Source organism: Piliocolobus tephrosceles, chromosome 5, assembly GCF_002776525.5.
Source record: "Piliocolobus tephrosceles isolate RC106 chromosome 5, ASM277652v3, whole genome shotgun sequence".
NCBI classification, from domain to species: domain Eukaryota; kingdom Metazoa; phylum Chordata; class Mammalia; order Primates; family Cercopithecidae; genus Piliocolobus; species Piliocolobus tephrosceles.
In genome coordinates, this window is record NC_045438.1 from 115,606,055 (window position 1) to 115,626,358 (window position 20,304).

General features: G+C 38.0%; 1 pseudogene; it reads left to right on the top strand.

The window, feature by feature from the left end:
* The first annotated feature begins 2,975 nt into the window (after positions 1 to 2,975).
* Positions 2,976 to 20,304, top strand: part of LOC111549798 — a 30,914-nt pseudogene continuing 13,585 nt past the window's right edge.

A 20,304-nucleotide genomic window follows, 5' to 3' on the forward strand; every position in this document is an offset into this window, starting at 1 on the left:
GATATATATCAAATTAAAATTTATTTGATAATATATGATTACATATTGATTAATATATAATCATTACATAAAAACAATGTAGTAAGACTTTCATGTTTACCCTTTTCTCAGCCCTTTTTTTTTTTTTTTTTTTTTAGATGGAGTCTCACTCTGTGACCCAGGTTTCACTGCAGTGGTGCAATCTCGGCTCACTGCAACCTCTGCCTCCCGGGCTCAAGTGATTCTCCTGCCTCAGCCTCCTGAGTAGCTGGGATTATAGGTGTGCACCACCACACCTGGCTAATTTTTGTATTTTTAGTAGAGATTGGTTTCACCATCTTGGCCAGGTGGTCTCAAACTTCTGACCTCAGGTTATCTGCCTGCCTTGGCCTCCCAAAGTGCTGGCATTACAGGTGTGAGCCACCGTGCCCAGCCAAACAAAGACTTTACTGTTGAAATCTACTGTTATTTTATTTATTTATTTATTTATTTATTTATTTATTTATTTATTTATGTATTTAAAACTGAGTTTCCATGAGAAGATCAAGTTATTTTATGTCTGAACAAGTAATATTTCAATCTCACACTTTGCTGTTAAATCTTTTTTTTTTTTTGAGATGGAGTCTCGCTCTGTCACCCAGGCTGGAGTGCTGTGGCCCGATCTCAGCTCAGTGCAAGCTCTGCCTCCCGGGTTCACGCCATTCTCCTGCCTCAGCCTCCCGGGTAGCTGGGACTACAGGCGCCGGCAGCTCGCCCGGCTAGTTTTTTGTAGTTTTTAGTAGAAACGGGGTTTCACCGTGTTAGGCAGGATGGTCTCGATCTCCTGACCTCGTGATCCGCCGGTCTCGGCCTCCCAAAGTGCTGGGATTACAGGCTTGAGCCACCGCGCCCGGCCACCCTGTTAAATCTTAAATGCAGATTGATAATGAGACTTGAAGAGTCACTAAATCCTGGCATAAGCTTCCAGGCTATGACTAAGGAGTAATAACAATACAAAATAATATATACTTGGGCTTGGGAGAGAAAGTATCTAGATTGTCAAAGCCTCCTCTTCTATGCACCCCATAATCCTTCTGGTGCCCTTTTACTTGTCTCAACTCTAATATTGGCATTCATTCTCTCTGATTCAAAGAATTTATCTTTGTGGGGCCGGGTGCTGTGGCTCATGCCTGTAATCCCAGCACTTTGGGAGGCTGAGGCGGGCGGATCACAGGATCAGGAGATTGAGACCATCCTGGCTAACAAGGTGAAACCTCGTCTCTACTAAAAATACAAAAAAAGTAGCCGGGTGTGGTGGTGGGCGCCTGTAGTCCCAGCTACTCGGGAGAATGGCATGAACCCAGGAGGCGGAGCGTGCAGTGAGCAGAGATCAGGCCACTGCACTCCAGCCTGGGAGACAGAGCAAGACTCCGTCTCAAAAAAAAAAAAAAAAAAGAAAAAGAAAGAATTTATCTTTGTGGTAGTACCATAGTCTTCAGGTAGAGAGAGCTGATGAAATTTAACTTCTGATTATCTCCAGAAGTTGAGCTAAGTCAGTAATGAATGTGTACTTTGTAATTTTGTCGATTTGAACGTTCACTACCTGCTGTTGGTGTTTTAAAAATCTCAGAAGTTTTAGGTTGAATAATATAAAGCAAAAACATCATAATATTCACTGGAGAGAAAAAATAACCGATTTTTTAACGTATACTTTAAAAAGTAAATAGTGTATGTTCAAAGGAAGATTAGTGAATTGCTACAGTCACAGCTCAGTAACGCTGGACGTGAACATCTACTGATAGATAATGAGTATTACGTTTAGCATTCATATGAAGATTATGTCTGCAGACCTCAACAGTTTCATGATGCTGCCAGATAAAAATATTTTAATTTGCCTTTCAATTTTCCACATTTAATAGAGTAACTTGCTGTAACATTCTTTATAGATCAAGGATGCAAACATTTTCAGGGTTTAAGCTACAGGATTAGGAGGATTAAGCTAAGGATTAGGAAGAAAAATCGTTACAATTCTTTGTCCTATATGTGTTAACAGTAAGCCTCAGCTTTTTTCTAACGACATTTGCTTTAGATGACATAATAGGAAGTCAAATCAATAAGTACTTCAAGGGCAGTACTTTGTGCCCAGTACTCTATCAGGAACCACGGACATTCGGAAAGAAGTCAAAGATGTCATCCTTGCATTTAGGAAATGCACATACTTGTTGGAGAGTAGGAATGTATATTTCTGTATCTACACAGCATTAGAAAGATCCGCAGTGGGAGAGAGGAATATGGAAGCAAAATATTAAACAGGATGTGTTATCGATATAGACTCAACTATCTGTACTATAGACATGAGAAAGGGGAAGGCTAACTTTAGGCAGGAGTTAGTCACATAAGGCTTCATGGAGGAGGGGGAGCCTGCAGACAAAAGTGGAATTTCTGGAGTTATATTTGAAAAGGGAAAGTGTTCCAGGGAGAGAATGGCACAAGCAAAGACACTTAAATAATCCCTCCTTTATTAATCCATTCAGCAACCATTTAATGAGCGCTTAGCTCATATGAGGACCAGTAACCAATATCTTCAAAGATGAAATGAAAGATGAAATCATGCTTCCTATCTTTATGAGAACGGCTTAGGAGGAACTTCAATCTTATAATCCAGTACTACTCTGTAATCAGCTTCTGATGAGTATTTATTAAAAGAATGAGGCTTATCCTACTTTCCCAATGCATCTTCTTTCTTTGATATAATACGGTCTATCCAGCTGACTCACATTCTTCTCTCTTTCATGAGACTGTGTCCCACTTGCTCCTCTCACTGCCCACAGTCACCACCAGTTCACAGGGTGGGTGGGTGTGGGTTTCCAGAAACCCTACGGGGATGTGTGGTAATAAAATCACCTGGAAGCAAGAGCTACCCGAGGACAGGCTAAGGAGTGATCATAGTTAGGAGCAGCCCAATAGCACTGTCATCTGGCAGCTGAGACACCAAATCCTGGGAGAAAACAGGGATCATGACCTGCCAGCTGCTGTCAGCTGAAGCAAAGTGTAGGCAAATAGATCATATGCCAACCTCTGCCCTGAACCCTGAAGACTTTCAGGTTCACATTCATTCCAAATGCAAGGCCAGCTCCAGAAAATATTGGAAAATGGGTTCTTAGTCATCAATGCCCTATTAACCTCTTCTTTGCCTCCCCTTTAAAGGCTCTTTTACTGTCCAATTGTGTATTTCATTTTTTCTTTTCTTTTTTCTTTTTCTTCTTCTTTTTTTTTTTTTTTTTAAGATGAGGCTTTGCTCTGTTGACCAGGGTGGAGGGCAGTGGTGTGATCACCGTTCACAGTATCCTTGACCTCCCAGGCTCAAGTAGTCCTCCCACCTCAGCCTCCTGAGTAGCTGTGATCGCAGGCACAAGCCACGATGCCTGGCTAATTTATTAATTTTTTTGGTAGAAATGGGGTCTTACTATATTACCCAAGCTGGTCTTGAACTCCTAGACTCAAGAGATCCCCCCACCTCGGCTCCCCAAAGTGCTGGGAGCATAGGCACGAGCCACAGCACCTGGCCTCAATTGTCTGTTTCTTTAGACCAGCCATGAGCTTTCCAAAGCTTTGTTTCCAAGGCAGATAGGCCTTTTCTTTGCCCACACAGAGGCAGCTGATCATTTCTAGAGAAAATAATGCAATTAGAAAGGTTGGTTTATGCCATGATCTGAATGTTTGTGTTCCCCAACTTAAATTTGAATGCTGAGATCCTGACCCCCAGGGTGATAGAATTAAGAGATGGCGCTTTTAGGGGGTGATTAGGTCGTAAGTGTGGAGCCCTCATGAATGAGATTCATGCCCTTATAGAAGAGGCCCCAGTGAGTTCCCTTACCCCTTCTGCCAGGTGAAGACACAGGAAGCAGAGAGCTCTCTATGAACAAGGAAGCAGGCTCTCACCAGACACCAAAGCTGCTGACAGCTTGATCTTGGACTTCCAGCCTTCTGAACTGTGAGCAACAAATATTGGTTGTTTAAGCTGTCAGTCTATGGTGCTTTCGTTATAGCAGAAATGGACTTAGCTGCCTTGTATCTATCAACACCCTCTACTACAACAGGAAAATAGAAGTCATCTTTCTTCCCACCATGAAATTTAAACATATCTGCATACATGTTCATTGTCTTAGTCCATTTTGTGCTAGTATAATAGCACAGATCTATAAAGAACAGAAATCTATTTCTTACCATTCTGAAGGTTGAGAAGTCCAAGATCAAGGTACCAGCATCTGGTGAGGGCTGCTCCTGGCTTCCATGATGGCATTTTGAACACTGTGTCATCCAAAGAAGAGAAACACTGTGTCCTCACATGGCAGAAGACAGAAGGGACAGAGGACCAAACTCCTTCATAAGGGCTTTTATAAAACATTAATCCATTCATGAAGGTGGAGCCCTCATGATCTAAATATCCCCAAAGGCCCCAACTCCCAACACTGTTGCATTGGGGATTTAAGTGTCAGCATTCAAATATATTCTAAAACACTCATTTATAAAGCCTTCTATTTTAGCTAATAAAGATAAAGGCAAAATCTTCCAGTCAATGGTGAGAAGACAGAGTTATTTTATAAATGATTTCAGGAAACCAGGTAGCCATCTAAAAATAAAACTAAAATTGTCTTAACACCTCCCACTTGCGCCAGGAAAACATACAACTGAATCAAAGATTTCAGTGTAAATAATGAAACTATAAATCAGTTCTAAGAAATCTCGAGAGATTTCTTTTAGAGTTGGAAAAGCCTCTCTAACTATGACCAAAACTCAGGAACCATAAACAAAAAGATTTATACATTTGACAATACAAAAATCAACCATTTCTACAAGGCTGAAGCTACCATAAACAAATTTCAATGACAAACAACAAACTGGGAAAATACATATGCAAGATATATTGGAAGCAAAGGGCTACTTTTCCTTATATAAAGAAAGCATGTATAAAGTGTTAAAAAAAAAAACAACTCAATGTTTTTAAATGTACAACAATCTTCCTAATGGCTCTTAACCAGTAAAACATGTTTAATCTCACTCATAGCTAAAGAATGCAAATTAAAATAATCCTGAGCTACCATTTTTCACTTGTGAAATTAGGAAAGATCAGAAATTTGATAATCTTCTATGCTGATGAGGTTGTGGGGAAAGAGGCATTTTCATATTGCTGATGGGAATGTAATAGGTACAACTTCTATGAAGAGGAATTTAGCATTATTTACCAAAATCACAACAACTCATACTCTCTGATCCAGAAAATTCTACATCTAAAAATTTATCTTACAGATTACATGTACACACACTTCCAAAATATATAAGGTTATTCGTTGCAGCTTAGAAATGAAAAATGTTAGAAATAAACATGATCTCTCTCAATAAGAGATAAATCAACAATGACACACCCACACAATGAAGTTAGACCTCTGCTCCTTCTCCACACAGCCCGTAAATGTTAGCTTTCCTCTACACTCAATCCTAGACCTTCTTCCATTCCTACTCTTGGGGGTCTCATCCATTGCCAGGGCTTTAAATATCTCCACAGAAAATATCTCATTCCAGAAACCTTATAATAATCTTTGTTGTCTCCCTATCCCTCATTCTCTTCACTAAATGCTATTAAACTACCTCAAAATTACATTTTAATAGTAAAACAGCTTTACAGATGTATAACTGAAATAAACTGTACATAATTATAGCACATTATTTGATAAGCTTTGACACAAGTATACATTCAAAACTACCACCATAATCAAGATAATAAACATCTCCATCACCCCTGAAAGTTTCCTAATGCTCCTTTGTAATCCCTCTGGCCCACCACTCCCTGCTCCCCAAACTCCCACCCCCAGGCAGCCACTGATATGCTTTCCATCATGATAGCTTAGTGTGTATTTTCTAGAATTTTATATAAATAGAATCATACAGTATAAACTCTTCATTCTTCTTTCACTTACCATAATTATTTTCAGATTCATCTATGTTTTGTATATATGAGTTCATTACTTTTGTGACTGAGTAGTATTCTGTTATATGGAAATATCATAATTTGTTTACATTTACCTGTTGATAAACATTTTAATTCCTTTCAGGTTTTCTCTATTATAAGTCAAACTAGTATGGATGCAAACATATATTTAATCCTTCCAGTTTCCTCCATTTAAAAAAGTTCTATGTTTCCTCCTTCCGTTTTTAACACTTTGCTAATCGACCACCATCTATGAGTAGGTGTAAGGGTTTCTTGACGGATCTATTTTCTATTCTTCATTCTACCCTACAACTACAGCTATCATTTAAAAAAAAAAAAAAATTAATGCTTGTCCTTTTTAGTTTAAAGTTCTTTAGTAACCACCACTTCCTCTACCTTGCCCCAGCCCAGTACTCTAAGGATGTAATCCAAACTTCATAGCCTAAAATGCCTCTTATGTTATCTGGCCTCCCTCATTTTACCTAGCACTGCTGTCTCTCAGGCTCATGCTTCCTGACCCACGTAATCCTTCTCTCATTGCCTCAAAAGCTCCACTTTTTTTTCCTACTCCAAGTATCTTTCACATGCTGTTCCTTCTTGGAATTCTCTTCCCCAGTTCACCTACTGTCTTGCAACTTTTCCCATTCCTTAAGTGTCCAAGAAATCAGTAATGGATTACAAACAGCTGTCCAAATTTTCTGCCACTGTTGAAGAGGTAAGAGATGAGTTGACTTATTCAAGAAGTGGAGCAAGGAGGCTGATCTAAGGAAAAAAAAAAAAAAATGAGCAAAGCCAAAAACTATGAACCCACGGTGATAATATCCAAAGTATTGAGAGGCCAGTCCAGGAGGCTCATCAATCTTTTCATAGCTAAAGACCACAGAAGCAATCAAAAGTAAAATATGTATGACACAAAACCATTAAGTTGATAAAAGAGAGCCTTGAGCAAACATTAAAATATGAAATGGAAAAAAGATGAAAATTACTAGACAGATGGCTACTAATTTGGAATGTAGACAAGGTGTTCTAACATAAAAATAATGGGAATTCTTAAATTTTAAAAAGCAAATAGTAAAAGAAAAGGTAGTAAAAGATTTAATAACAAAAAGAGAACACAAAGCACTAGAAAACATTTCCCAGGAAAATCTGATAAAGAATATTTAATGCTTACACATATCCTGAAATAAACTAAAAGGTTTAAGGACATCCATGTGGAAAAAGAAAAGCTCCTCGAAGTGTAAGGGCTGGGAGGGAAGTGCAGATGAGTCTGACTCCCAACACCTCAGCAGCAGCATTCAATGCCAGAAGACCATGGAGTTCTGCTTACAGTTCTGAGGAAAGAAAAAGATAATTTTGTGTCCAACTAATTGTGCTTGAAACATAAAGGCAGGAAACAGACTTTAGAATAAGCAACAATTCATGAAATTTCGTGCTTATGAATTATTTTTGAAAAAGCCATCCAGCAACAAAACCCAGCAAGCCAATTGTTAAGTGAAAAATTAAAATCCTGAAGTGAAAGGTTGGTCATTAAACCCATTCAGTGGCTTAAAGAAAAAGCAAAGCTGAGAATTACAGTTATAGGACAGAGCAAATTTATGAATCTTGATAATGAACAAATAATAATACACTTAACAGAAATATGGTGTTGTAGGGGTAGGTTAGAAAGATGGTGTCATGTTCCTTACCTTCAGTGCAGACAGAGCCATAGATCTGCTTGAATTGAAGCATTTTGGTGATTGGGTTTTTCTAAAGTAAAAAAACTCTTGAAATTTTAGAGTTATCGTCTAGGAAAATAAAATTGCTTGATGTGAAGAAACTCATTAATCTGAGATTGAGCAATTCTACCCATTGCATTAGCTTTTCTCCAGTTTAGTTCAAGGAAAGACAAGTTTAATGCTTTTTGTTTTTTAAAAAAATACATTTATGGTAGGTCCCATTTTTATAGACTTATGTCTGTGTATGAATATGGGTATATACATAGAGAGGTCACCAGGAACTAGGATGATGTTGCCAAATGTTATGACAATTATTTCTGGGCAGTTGATAGTGGGGGTTTTGCTTGTTGATTTTGTTCTTTAACTTTCTTCTATATACTCTTCTGTAGCACTTTTTACGATAAGCATGTATCAGTTTTATAAAACCAATGATTTTTGAATGGGTCCCTGACGTCTGAGCTATTGCAGGGGATGGCTGAGGAGAGGGACTTTTACCAGAAGGCCCTCTAATCATGGGTCTCATACTCATGAAGACCATAAACTTAGATTTTTTATGTCCTCTCCAAATGAGTTCAATACATGCTGTAACTGAAATATATTAAAAAGATTAAACACTTAAATTATAGGGAGTTTTCTTCATTTTAAAATTATAGCTGGAACTTCAAGATGTCCATTCTTCTTGAGAAGCCCTGCATACATTATTCGAAATTAAGAAATAATGATTTCATACATTGGGAAGAATACGGCTCAGAGGAGGGATGCTAGAGGCTTCCTTCCCCTTCCTGGATCATGCCCAGTTTAGAACTTTCTGCCAGGCAAACACTATGCAGCCCTGACACTTCCACCTACAACTGCAAGCATTGAACAAAAGGCAACTAATTTTTACGTACCATTTCTGGAACTAGCCCTAGTCATCCAACACACAGATCTCCCTGAATTATAATGCTCATAGATTATTACTTGCTTATATTTGGCTCTACTTTAGTCTGCCTTCTCTCTGATCTAAACACTCAGTTCCTAATCTCACTACTGAGTTTAGCAAATACTGCTTTTCTCATAACTAGATTCATAATGAGATTATCCATTTGTCTTTGGCTACCTGAACTCACATGATACCTGTGGGTTTCAGTTCCCACCTCTCCCCTGCCTCACTGCTTCTTAACATCTGGCTGATTGCTAACCATATCTCATTCACCTATAGTCATGTGGTGCTGGAAAATAAGCCAAGAAAACAGTACGACTTACTTGCTGATTAAAACTTCTGTAGCAATGAAGAGTGAAAAGGATTCATAAGAGTGTTGAGAAATTCTGGCAGGACCAATATCCAGAATGATGAAACAGCTCCTCATGGAAAGACAGTCCTGGAACTCATGGGCTCTCACTGCCCCTGAGATGTGACAGAAATAGTGTTTAACTTGGAGTTAGAAGACCTTGATTCTAATCCTAGCTCTCTGCTGGCGAACTGCCCTACAAGTGAGATGAAAAGACACTAAACAGTAACTCGAATCCTCACAAAGAAATAAAAAGCACCAATAAGGATAACTACATAAGTGACTTATAAAAGCATAAATGTGTGTTTGCTTGTAACTTTTCTGACTTAAGACAACTGCATAAAGCCATACTTATAAAACTATTGATGGGTTTATAACATATAAAGATGTACTTGGGCAATAATAGTATAATGGACTAGGGAGGAAAATGAGTAATAATGGGATAGAAAAAAGAGAGAAAACAAATAAATAAAATTAAATTCTAGCTCTACAAATTATGAGCTGTGTAGCCTCGAGCAATTTTTTACCCAACTTGAGTCTCAGTGTTCTGCATACATAAGATATAATATTTATCTTACCGTTAAGTAAGATGACATTTATTTTACAAGGTTGTTGAGAGAATAAAGTGAAAACAGGGTTTCAGAAATATTTTGTACAATGATTTGCACAGGCACTCAATAAATGCAGGAACTACTGGGTAATGTATACTTGGTGGTTCCATGTATGATTTTCTCTAGTTTTCTGCACATTAACATTTTTATAGTAAAAAAATTAATTCCAGCTTCCTTCCTTTTATGATCTCTTCTTCCTTGACACTTGCAGGTTCAATCTATGATTTTATGAATGAACATGAAGGACAAGGACTTAATGCTAAAATAACTAAATGGGTAGTCTCCACAAGGATTTTCTAAGGGGATACAAATATATGAAACACAAGTTTGGAAGTTCTCCACTCCATTTTGCATAAAGATACATCACACAATCTTGAGATGCAAAGATCCAGATTAACACTGTAGAAGGAAAATAAATTTTGGGGCCCCCAAATTACTAAGCTAAAGGGAAAAGTCAAGCTGGGAACTGTTTAGGGCAAATCTGCCTCCTACTCTACTCAAAACCAGCCCTCCGCTCACTGAGATAAATGCATATCTGATTGCCTCCTTTAAGAGAGGCTAATCGGAAACTAAAAAGAATGAAACCATTTGTCTCTTGTCTACCTTTGACCTGGAAGCTCCGTCCCCTCTTCAAGTCTTCCTGCCTTTGCTTCAAGTTGTCCTGCCTTTCCAGATGGAACCAATGCTCATCTTGCATATGTTGATTGATGTTTCATGTCTCCCTAAAAAATATAAAACCAAACTGTGCTCTGACCACCCTGGGCACATGAAGTTAGAACCTCCTGAGGCCCTGTCCCAGGCATGTGTCCTCAACCTTGGCAAAATAAACTTTCTAAACTAATATTATTTGACCCAACAATTCCATTACTGGGTATATACCCAAAGGATTATAAATCATTCTACTATAAAGACACATGCACATGTGTGTTTACTGAGGCACTATTCACAATAGCAAAGACTTGGAATCAACCCAAATGCCCATCAATGATAGACTGGATAAAGAAAATGTGGCACATATACACCAGGGAATACTATGCAGCCATAAAAAAGATGAGTTCATGTCCTTTGCAGGGACATGGATGAAGCTGGAAACCATCATTCTCAGCAAACTAACACAGAAACAGAAAACCAAACACCACATATTCTCACTCATAAGTGGGAGTTGAACAATGAGAACACATGGACACAGGGAGGGGAGCATCACACACCAGGGACTGTCGGGGGTTGCGGGGCTAGGGGAGGGATAGCATTAGGATAAATACCTAATGTAGATGATGGGCTGATGGGTGCAGCAAACCACCATGGCACGTGTATGCCTGTGTAACAAAACTGCACGTTCTGCACATGTACCACAAAACATAAAGTATAACAAAAAAATAAATAAATAAACTTTCTAAATTAACTGAGACCTGTCTTAAATTTTCGGGGGTTCACATTTTGGTAGCCATGAAGGGATTCTGAGTAGAGGTGCGCCTGACCTTTGACAAATCTCCTATGGGTGCTTGGTACTAACGTGAGCTAACTTTGTGGCTCAAACCAACTGGACAATTTACTGAGGTCTTGGAGCACCCCCTCCAGAGAATCCCTGATTTCCCAAACTGTGGTTGAGATCTAAAGTTTATTTTGCTGTACAACTCCCTTTTTTGAAGTTTTACTTGCTTCCAATAAGAAAGGCAAGTTTTCCTGCTTCCATAACGATGGAAGGCAGGTAACTCCTTCATGGAGTTTAAGCTCATTTCCAACAGAGAAAATGAGGTTTCTTCTCTGCTTCTAGGATGGCAGAGAGCAGTCTACCATTTCCAACAGAGAAGATGAGGTTTTTTTCTCTGCTTCTAGGATGGCAAAGAGCAGTCTACAGCCTGAGACCCATTACTACATAAGTAACTGAATTGGGGTTTTGTCTTGATTAAAGTTAACAACCAGCTGGTCTTCATTTCTTCTCACCATTAGAGTGCTCGGTAGTCACACAAGTTGTGCGATCGTTTGTTCTGCTTAACTGTTTTTTGCTGTTATTTGTTCCTGTTTTTGTTGTTATTGCGATCTTTTTGCCTTTGTGTTGGACCAACTCCATCTGACTTAATAAAATCCAAAGGAAAGTTCTAAATCGTGGGGAACAAGGCCTCTCAAGTGGTTACATTCCCATCCCCCCCGCTAAAAAAAGTGGCATGGTGGAGAAAAAGGAACCAGCAGAAAGAAAAAATAAAAAGAGAAAAAAATTTTTGACTTTGACTACTAAAGGGGCATTATTATTATTATTTTTTTTACATTTTAAATCTGTTTTTGGCTTTTTTCTGTTATACTTTAAGTTCTAGGGTACATGTGCACAATGTGCAGGTTTGTTACACATGTATACATGTGCCAGGTTGGTGTGCTGCACCCATTAACTTGTCATTTACATTAGGTATATCTCCTAATGCTATCCCTCCCCCCTACTCCCACCCCACGACAGGCCCCAGTGTGTGATGTTCCCCTTCCTGTGTCCAAGCGTTCTCATTGTTCAATTCACACTTGTGAGAACATGCGGTGCTTGGTTTTCTGCTTTTGTGACAGTTTGCTGAGAATGATGGTTTCCAGCTGCATCCCTGTCCCTACAAAGGACATGAACTCATCCTTTTTTATGGCTGCATAGTATTCCATGGTGGAACTGTAAACTAGTTCAACCATTGTGGAAGACAGTGTGGTGATTCCTCAAAGATCTAGAACTAGAAATACCATTTGACCCAGCCATCCCATTACTGGGTATATACCCAAAGGATTATAAATAAAGGGGCATTATTTACATAACAAAGCCACCTTTTTGCTAGCCAGGCCAGACTGAAAGAGCAATGGCTATACTGCTGAAATAGCAACAATTTTTCTGAGCTGAAATATGTTAATGAGATTGTAAAACTTTTTTTTAAAAAAAGGACTCAATGGTTAAAGTCAGCTTAATTAACAGCTAACATGCAAGGTATGTGTGTGTGTGTGTGTAAGTTTTTTCTTCTCAGTTGACTGACTTCTGTTTTCTTCATTTACTTCTGCTGTCTCTCCTTTCTCCTGCAACCTTTGGGGGAGAAACCTGATTTTTCTTATGGAACTTCAAAAGTGTAAACAAAAAAGTTCATCTCAGCCTTTTTTTTTTTTTTTGAGACAGAGTCTCGCTCTGTTGCCCAGGCTGGAGTGCAGTGGTATGATCTCGGCTCACTGCAAACTCCACCTCCCGGGTTCATGCCATTCTGTTGCCTCAATCTCCCGAGTACTGGAACTACCGGCGCCTGCCACCACACCTGGCTAATTTTTTTTTTGTATTCTTAGTAGAGACGGTGTTTCACGTGTTAGCCAGGATGGTCTCGATCTCCTGACCTCGTGATCCGCCCCCTCAGCCTCCCAAAGTGCTGGGATTATAGGCGTGAGCCACCGCCTCCGGCCATCTCAGCTTTTAAACTGCTTACTTTTGAATTGTGTCATCTGATTTATTGATTAAAATAGTTATTGCCACAGAGGCCACTCTTGCGTTTTTAAAGAAGAGTGTAGTTTAGACACATAGAAATGTCTTTGATTTAAAAAAAAAAAATTATTTAAGTGCACTACAAAAACATCACATGGTCTAGCCTCATAATAATGCTTCCTTTTTGGAGACCCAGAATTCAGTCTGGGCTCTGTCCAGAGCTCAGAAATTCAGTTAAAAGATAGGTAAATCCCTATCTAAATAAAATTGGTCTTCTTATACAATCCTATGATAGATTTCTATAATTTTATGTTTGATTTTGCATCTATCTTTAATCTCCCTCTAGCACACCAGCCTTTTTCTCTCCATACCCTTTGATGTACATTTTGCTATCTGATTTTCACCCGAGTTGTTTCCTTAAAGATGCAAATTTAAGGCTGTTTAGCTGACAACTACCTAAGGTTGTGAAACAGGTTATCAAGAATCTGAAAGTCTAAAATTTTTTTTTAAAAAGGTCTGAATGAATCTATAAGGTGTACTTCTATCAGCATGCCTAATACGTCTATGTATTTATGTGTTGTGTACACAACGTTCCACTACTAAAAATATATAAAAGAGCTCTAAGTAATTGGCTTAAAAAAAAAAAGTGCTTAAATCAGATACTAAATAAAAAAGAGTAGTCAAATGCTTTTTCAAGTTCATGTGACTTATTTAAAATCTTTCATAAATAAGCAGAATTTAAAATTATTGATAAAATAATATTAGAAATGTCTTAAGAATTTGCCAGCGTACATTTTTATTTACATTTGCTAATTAAGCAATTTCATACTTATCCCTACCAAATACTGTAAGATGTCAAAATTTGGCACAGGGCTTACAAAGCTAAAAACTCAGCCCAAGACAGAATGATCTTTGCTTGTGTAATCTGTAATGAGTAAGACATTGATACTGGTTTAATGAAAATAGCTTGAATTTAGTAATTCAAAAACATATTGAATTCAGTAATATTACCATAACTTCTAATCCTGTGACTTTAGGCAGTCTAGTCCACAGGCAGTAAGGAGGTTTGCTTTGGGAAAGGACTGTTATCATTTTTGTTTCAAAGCTAAACTATAAACTAAGTTCCACCCAAAGCTAGTTTGGCCTATTCCCAGGAATGAACAAGGACGGCTTGGAGGTTAGAAGCAAGATGGAATCAGTTAGGGCAGATCGTTTTCACTGTCTTAGTTATAATTTTGCAATGGCTGTTTCATAACTTTAAATGATGACTATTGCAATTTTCATAAATAATCTAGGTAAATTATTAAAATAAAATAATTAGGTAAATGTAATGGGATAAATACTTTTAGACTTGTCATACATAATTTAGAATCTAAAGTTATATTAAATTAAATAATAGGTATTTCATTATTTGGGTAGTTTCCAGTAAAAATATATTGTAGGAAAACATTCTTCCTAAAAAATGTGTCCTTTAAAAAAGGTGAAACAAGATAGAAAGTTGTAAAAATCAAGAGGGTTTTTTTTTTTTTTTTTTTTGGTAAGAAAGCTTAAAGAAAAATAATTTCATATGAGAAAGAATCTTGTATAATAAATTTAGTCCTTGAGTGAAATGACTGGTTGTTTAAGAAGGAGGGATGTTCAGGACAAACCAGAAACCCCCCCCCCCCCAAAAAACTTATATGATCAAGTTGTCACATTATTATTAAGTTTTGGTATGCTTAGGAAAAAAACTGAGATTAAAAATTTTTTAATTAAAGTTATTACATGCATGTATCTTTTTGTATGTGCTTTTAAAGTACTTATGACAATGAGTTATAGCGTTTTTGACTCCTGGGTCTAAAAAGGACATCAGATCCTGCTAAACTGTAAGCACTGACAGCAATTAAAGCCCCGTCTTCAGGACTGATAGAAGTTGTCAATCAAAATAAACCGCATTCCTGAAACACAGGACCAGAAATTAAAGCTATTCAACTCCTCAAGGCCCAGGGACTATCACGGAAGAGGTGGAGACGTGAGATTATAAGGGCTGATTTTGACAGAGAAGTTTAGTTTCTCTGTAAATTAATAATTAATGTCAAAGGCACACTGATGCAAGAACAGCATGTAGGCCCCTGTGTCAGATTAACAGGGTTTTCTTGAAGCATTAACTGACTCCTAAATAAAGGTTATAAAGATTATGAAAGGTTTATGGAAGTTATATCTTATGGTCAAGGTTAAAATTTTATAAATTATAAAATTTTGAAAAGTATATTTAATTGGTTTCATGCTGTTTTTATTAGGGTTTACTGTTTGTGAAATTAAGTCTCCTTTCTCAAAGAATAAAAGTCTTTGTCTTTTTTTTTGAAATCCTTGAGTTATCACTTTGGTCAAATGAATGACTTATTTTACAATGACCTGTGATATCAAGTGTTTTAAACTTTTGATATTTGATAACCTTTCCAAAATCAAATTATAAATTACATCTTTTTCTGATCTAATTAATAATTTAAGATATTAGTTTCCCTGAAGTCCAAAAATGACATAATTTGACTTATTTGGTATAAAAATTATACAAGAAACATTGCCAAATATGAAATAGTGTTTGGTTTTCTTTAGATTTTATTTATATAAATATGCTATTGATGTATGTTCCAAAATCATGGGAAACTCCTATAATTCTGATATGACTTTGTGTACATTATCAGTAAAAATTATAATTGTTATGTTCAATTATTGTGTGCCACAGAGATACCAAATTTCTTTGTCAATTTTGTCTTTGACTATATGGCTACCCTAAAACCTTTTCTCATCTGTGAACAATTTTTGTCTTGTTTTGGTCCTCCTTAGAAGGTGATTTTATAATCAGCTATAGAACCCTAACAGGTATTCTTGAATGCAGGTTTCTGATAACTTTCGAGATTGTGACATTAGAATAGAGGAAAAAACTTTTAGGACTCTCATGGAAAGCTGGAATTTTCGTGAATATCAAGCAGAACAGAGTTAACTCTGTCAACTGAACTAATAGAAGACAAAGTAATCTTTTTAACTTTTTGCGTAAAAAGCTGCTGATCCTTTGTTTTGTTTTTCAGAGTCAAGGAAACTTTTCTTTCAAGCTATTTACAGCTTTTGAGAATTGAGTTAAGTATACTTCTACGAACAAAATTGGGAGCATATTTGTTTCCCTCTGCCTGACTTCTCTAAAATTTGGAAACTATTTGTGAGTATTCTCAATTTATGACAATACAGTTATTTACATAAGTGCATTATGAATTGTTTTCATTTGTAATAAGACACAATTGGAGAAACTGGTTATTTTATCAAGGCTTTGACCGGAATGGTGTGCTTTCCTTTAAGGAATCAAACTTGACATATGGAGCTGGTAAAAGCCCCTTGGAAAAATTGGCCCCATACCTTTGTCTACATAGCCTCTGTACAGGGTTTACAGGGTTCCTGACCTGTGGCAAGTAAAGAGTGTCACTTTTTGACAGGTCCAGAGCCCCAAGTTTGTCTTGAAACCTCAAGAGGAGAGGATGACTCAACTCAGAGGTATTTAATGGCACAAATTCATAGCTGGGCTTAGCTTTAAAGAGGTCTTATCTGAGATTCCTTTTATGGAACAAAGTTCTGTCAAAGCCAGTTTAAAAGCCTATGTAAAAAATAGTTATTCTTGCTGCACTGTTTATATATAATTAGGCCAAGTATAATAAAGCAAGTCAGTCCCACCATGATTTGTCTTTAGTAAAAATGGGAAACTGGAGAGAGAAAAATTATGTTTCAAAAACTATGGTACACCTGTTGTTAGATTCTAATCTTGCCTAATGTTTTTCCAATTTTTATTATTTTCTACAGTTTGAACTGAATTCTAATTTTTCTTGGCTACAAGTCTTCAAAATTATGTTTTCAATGTTTTTCCTTCTTTTTTCCCCCATTTTTCCTAATTTGGAGTCAATGAAAACCCTGTGAACTGAAGCTAGACAATTTAACTTCGGAAGAAAATAACAGCAACCTATTTACATGCATAAGCCTCTTTCGTATCTGCCTGCTGATGTATGGACTTCAGAGTAATGTGGCCTATTTCAATTTTCAGGATTGTTCTTTTGTTTGTTGTTTTCCTCCCTTCTTCCCCCTATTTTCTCTTCACAGGGCATGAGACCTCACAACGTGCTAAAAATGAGCTTTCCTAATAACTCAGGACCTGCCCGTCAAGGAACAAACCATCCTAGCCATGAGAGATTAGATGAAACCTGAAACCACAGATCATTTTCTTCTAAAATGCTTTCTCCAAAAGATTTTTAAAAAGAAACAGGGGAAATGTGAAAGAAAAATATTGTGGGGCCCCCAAATCACTAAGCTAAAGGAAAAAGTCAAGCTGGGAACTGCTTAAGGGAATCCTGCCTCCAATGCTACTCAAAGCCACCCCTCTGCTCACTGAGATAAATGCATATCTGATTGCCTCCTTTGGAGAGGCTAATCAAAGACTCAAGAATGAAGCCATGTGTTTCTTATCTATCTATGACCTGGAAGCCCTCTCCCACTTCTAGTTGTCTTGCCTTTTTGGACTGAGCCAATGTTCATCTTACATATGTTGGTTGATGTCTCATGTCTCCTTAATATGTATAAAACCAAACTGTGCTCTGACCACCTTGGACACATGTCGTCAGGACCTCTTGAGGCTCTGTCATGGGTGCACATCCTCAACCTTGGCAAAATAAACTTTCTAAATTAACTGGGACCTGTGTCAAAATTTCGAGGTTCGCGACACTTATTCTTTACCTTTGTCTCCTGTTGTGTTAGGCAACTTCTCACATGGATACCAATGATCTATACTTCATGGTATTCATGGCCTTGTATAATCCTCTCCCCTTGAGAGTGGGCTGAATCTGATGAGGTACTTCTTTTGCTGTTTCTGTGTTGTTTGTTTGTGACATAATCTCACTCTGTCGCCCAGGCTAGAGGGCAGCAGCACCATCTTGGCTCACTGCAACCTCTGCCTTCCAGGTTCAAGCAATTCTCATGCCTTGGCCTTTTGAGTAGCTGAGATTACAGGTGTGTGCCACCTGCTGGGATAATTTTTTTGTATTTTTAGTAGAGGCAGGGTTTCACCATGTTGGCCAGACTGGTCTCAAACTCCTGACCTCAGGTGATCTTCCTGTCTGGCCCCCACAGTGCTGGGATTACAAGCATGAGTCACCGTGCCCAAACTAGTGTGGTACTTCTAATAAATAGAATACAAAAAAAGCGATGAGATGTCACTTCTGAGATTAAGTCATAAACCATTGTGACTTCTGTCTTGCTGATGCTCCCTTACCAGCCCCTGTCTCTGCTCTGCTCACTTCTTGCTCTGATGAAGCAGGCATCCATGCTATGAGCTGCCCTATGGAGAGGCCCACAAGGCAAGGATCTGTGGGAAGCCTCCTGCCAACAGCCATGAGTGTGAATTGGAAATGGACTCATTTCCAGTTGAGCCTGGAGATGGCTGCAGCTCTGTTGACACCTTGAGGGAAACCTCATAAGATAGCCTAAACCACAGCACCAAGATAAGCTGCTCCAGATTTCTGACCCACAGAAACTGTAAGATAATAAATGTTGTTGTTTTAAGCTGCTTAATTTCGAGGTGATTTTTTACACAGCAGTAGTCAACTAATATATTTATCTCTGACCAGTGTTATTGCCCCAATTCTTCACAAAACAATTTTTTAAAGCATCAAGAGGGGGTTATCAGGCTTTCATTGGTCACAAAGGATTATGAACTAGAGTTTTAAAAATGTTATGCATACTAAGAAAAATCACTGAGAAAAATAACTTCCTATGTTGATGTCTGTTCTGTAGCTGAACCATGAAGAGATCGCCTATGTTTTCTGGGATAGTTCCAATTTCAAATCTTCTGCTCCAGGTTTCCCTGAGTCAGCTCGTACTTGTCCAAATCACATATCCTGAATTTTAGTTTGGAGATTATGGATCCCTATAATCCTGAATTGCTCTTGAACTTGGCTTATATCACTGGTGAGCCTGATCTATCAAGCCATCTATAAATTATTTACTGATCCTCTTTTATAGCTTCAGCACTCTGCTATGACAGATGCTAAGACAGTCCAACAAAGGAACAGACTCTTACAGAGAGTTTTGCACTATTTGGGGAGACTGAACAAGCATACGTGAAGGTTTAGAGCAATCAGTGAATTGGCTGATAGATGCAAGAGTTAAGTCAGTAGTTCAGGAAGGGAATAATCCTTGGGAACTACAGAATATGAAGAAAATTCATGGAGGAGGAAGACTTGAGATGGGACAAAGGAAGAGCTAACTTTATTTTTGCTGTTCAGAGTGAGAGAAAAATTAGCGTAAAGTCGAAGAGACAAGATTGAGCATAAAATAGGTTTCTGGAGATAGGAAGAAGCACAAAGTGGAACACAGTGAAACAACAGACTGATCAAGAGAAGAGAACACATATTGTGGTGTACACCAAAAGCAGGTTGAATATGAAGAATGTTCCTGGTCCATTGTTAACTGTCTGATCATTGTAAGAAAAGTAATCACTCATTTCATGCCTTTTGCATGCCATGCACCATGTTAAGGCCTTTGTGTATATCATCTTATTTACTCATTATAAACAAGATTCTTATTATGTGCTTTCTATAGACAAGAACACTGAGGACTCAGAGAGGTAAAATATCTCACCCAAGGTCACAAGCTGATATGTGGCAGAGCCAGGATTCAAATCCAGGTCTGATTGACACCAAAGTCCATGCTTCTAGCCATAGCATCATGAGATGTTAGGTACAGAAAACAGTCAGCTTGGATGTGCCATCATGAGGATTATGAGGACCAAAGAAAAAATTAATTCTGAAACTACTTTGTAAACTCTCCATAGGTAAGTGCTGGTATCCACCTGACTATTTCATCTACTAGTTTATGTGAGTGGGTAAAAATGCAGCAACATTGCATAGTGTAGAAGGCACATACTCTTCCATTCTTCGCCATGCTATCAAACTAGCTGTGGACTCCTGCAAAGCCACTGATATTCTGGTTCCTCTATGTAATCTTTAAGGTCACTTTCACGTTTATTTGTGTTGCATTCAAGATGCATACTTCTAGTGACTACACCAAAATTATCCTAACACGGTGGTGGGTTGTTGTGTTAGTCCATTCTTGTATTGCTATAAAGAAATACCTGAGGCTGGGTAATTTGTACAGAAAAGAGATTTTATTTTTGGCTCATGGTTCTGCAGGCTGTACAGAAAGCATGGTGCCGGCATCTGCTTCTGGTGAGGGCCTCAGGAAGCTTCCAATCATGATGGAAGGTGAAGGGGAAGCCAGCACATCACATGGAGAGAGATGGAGCAAGAGAGAGTGAGGA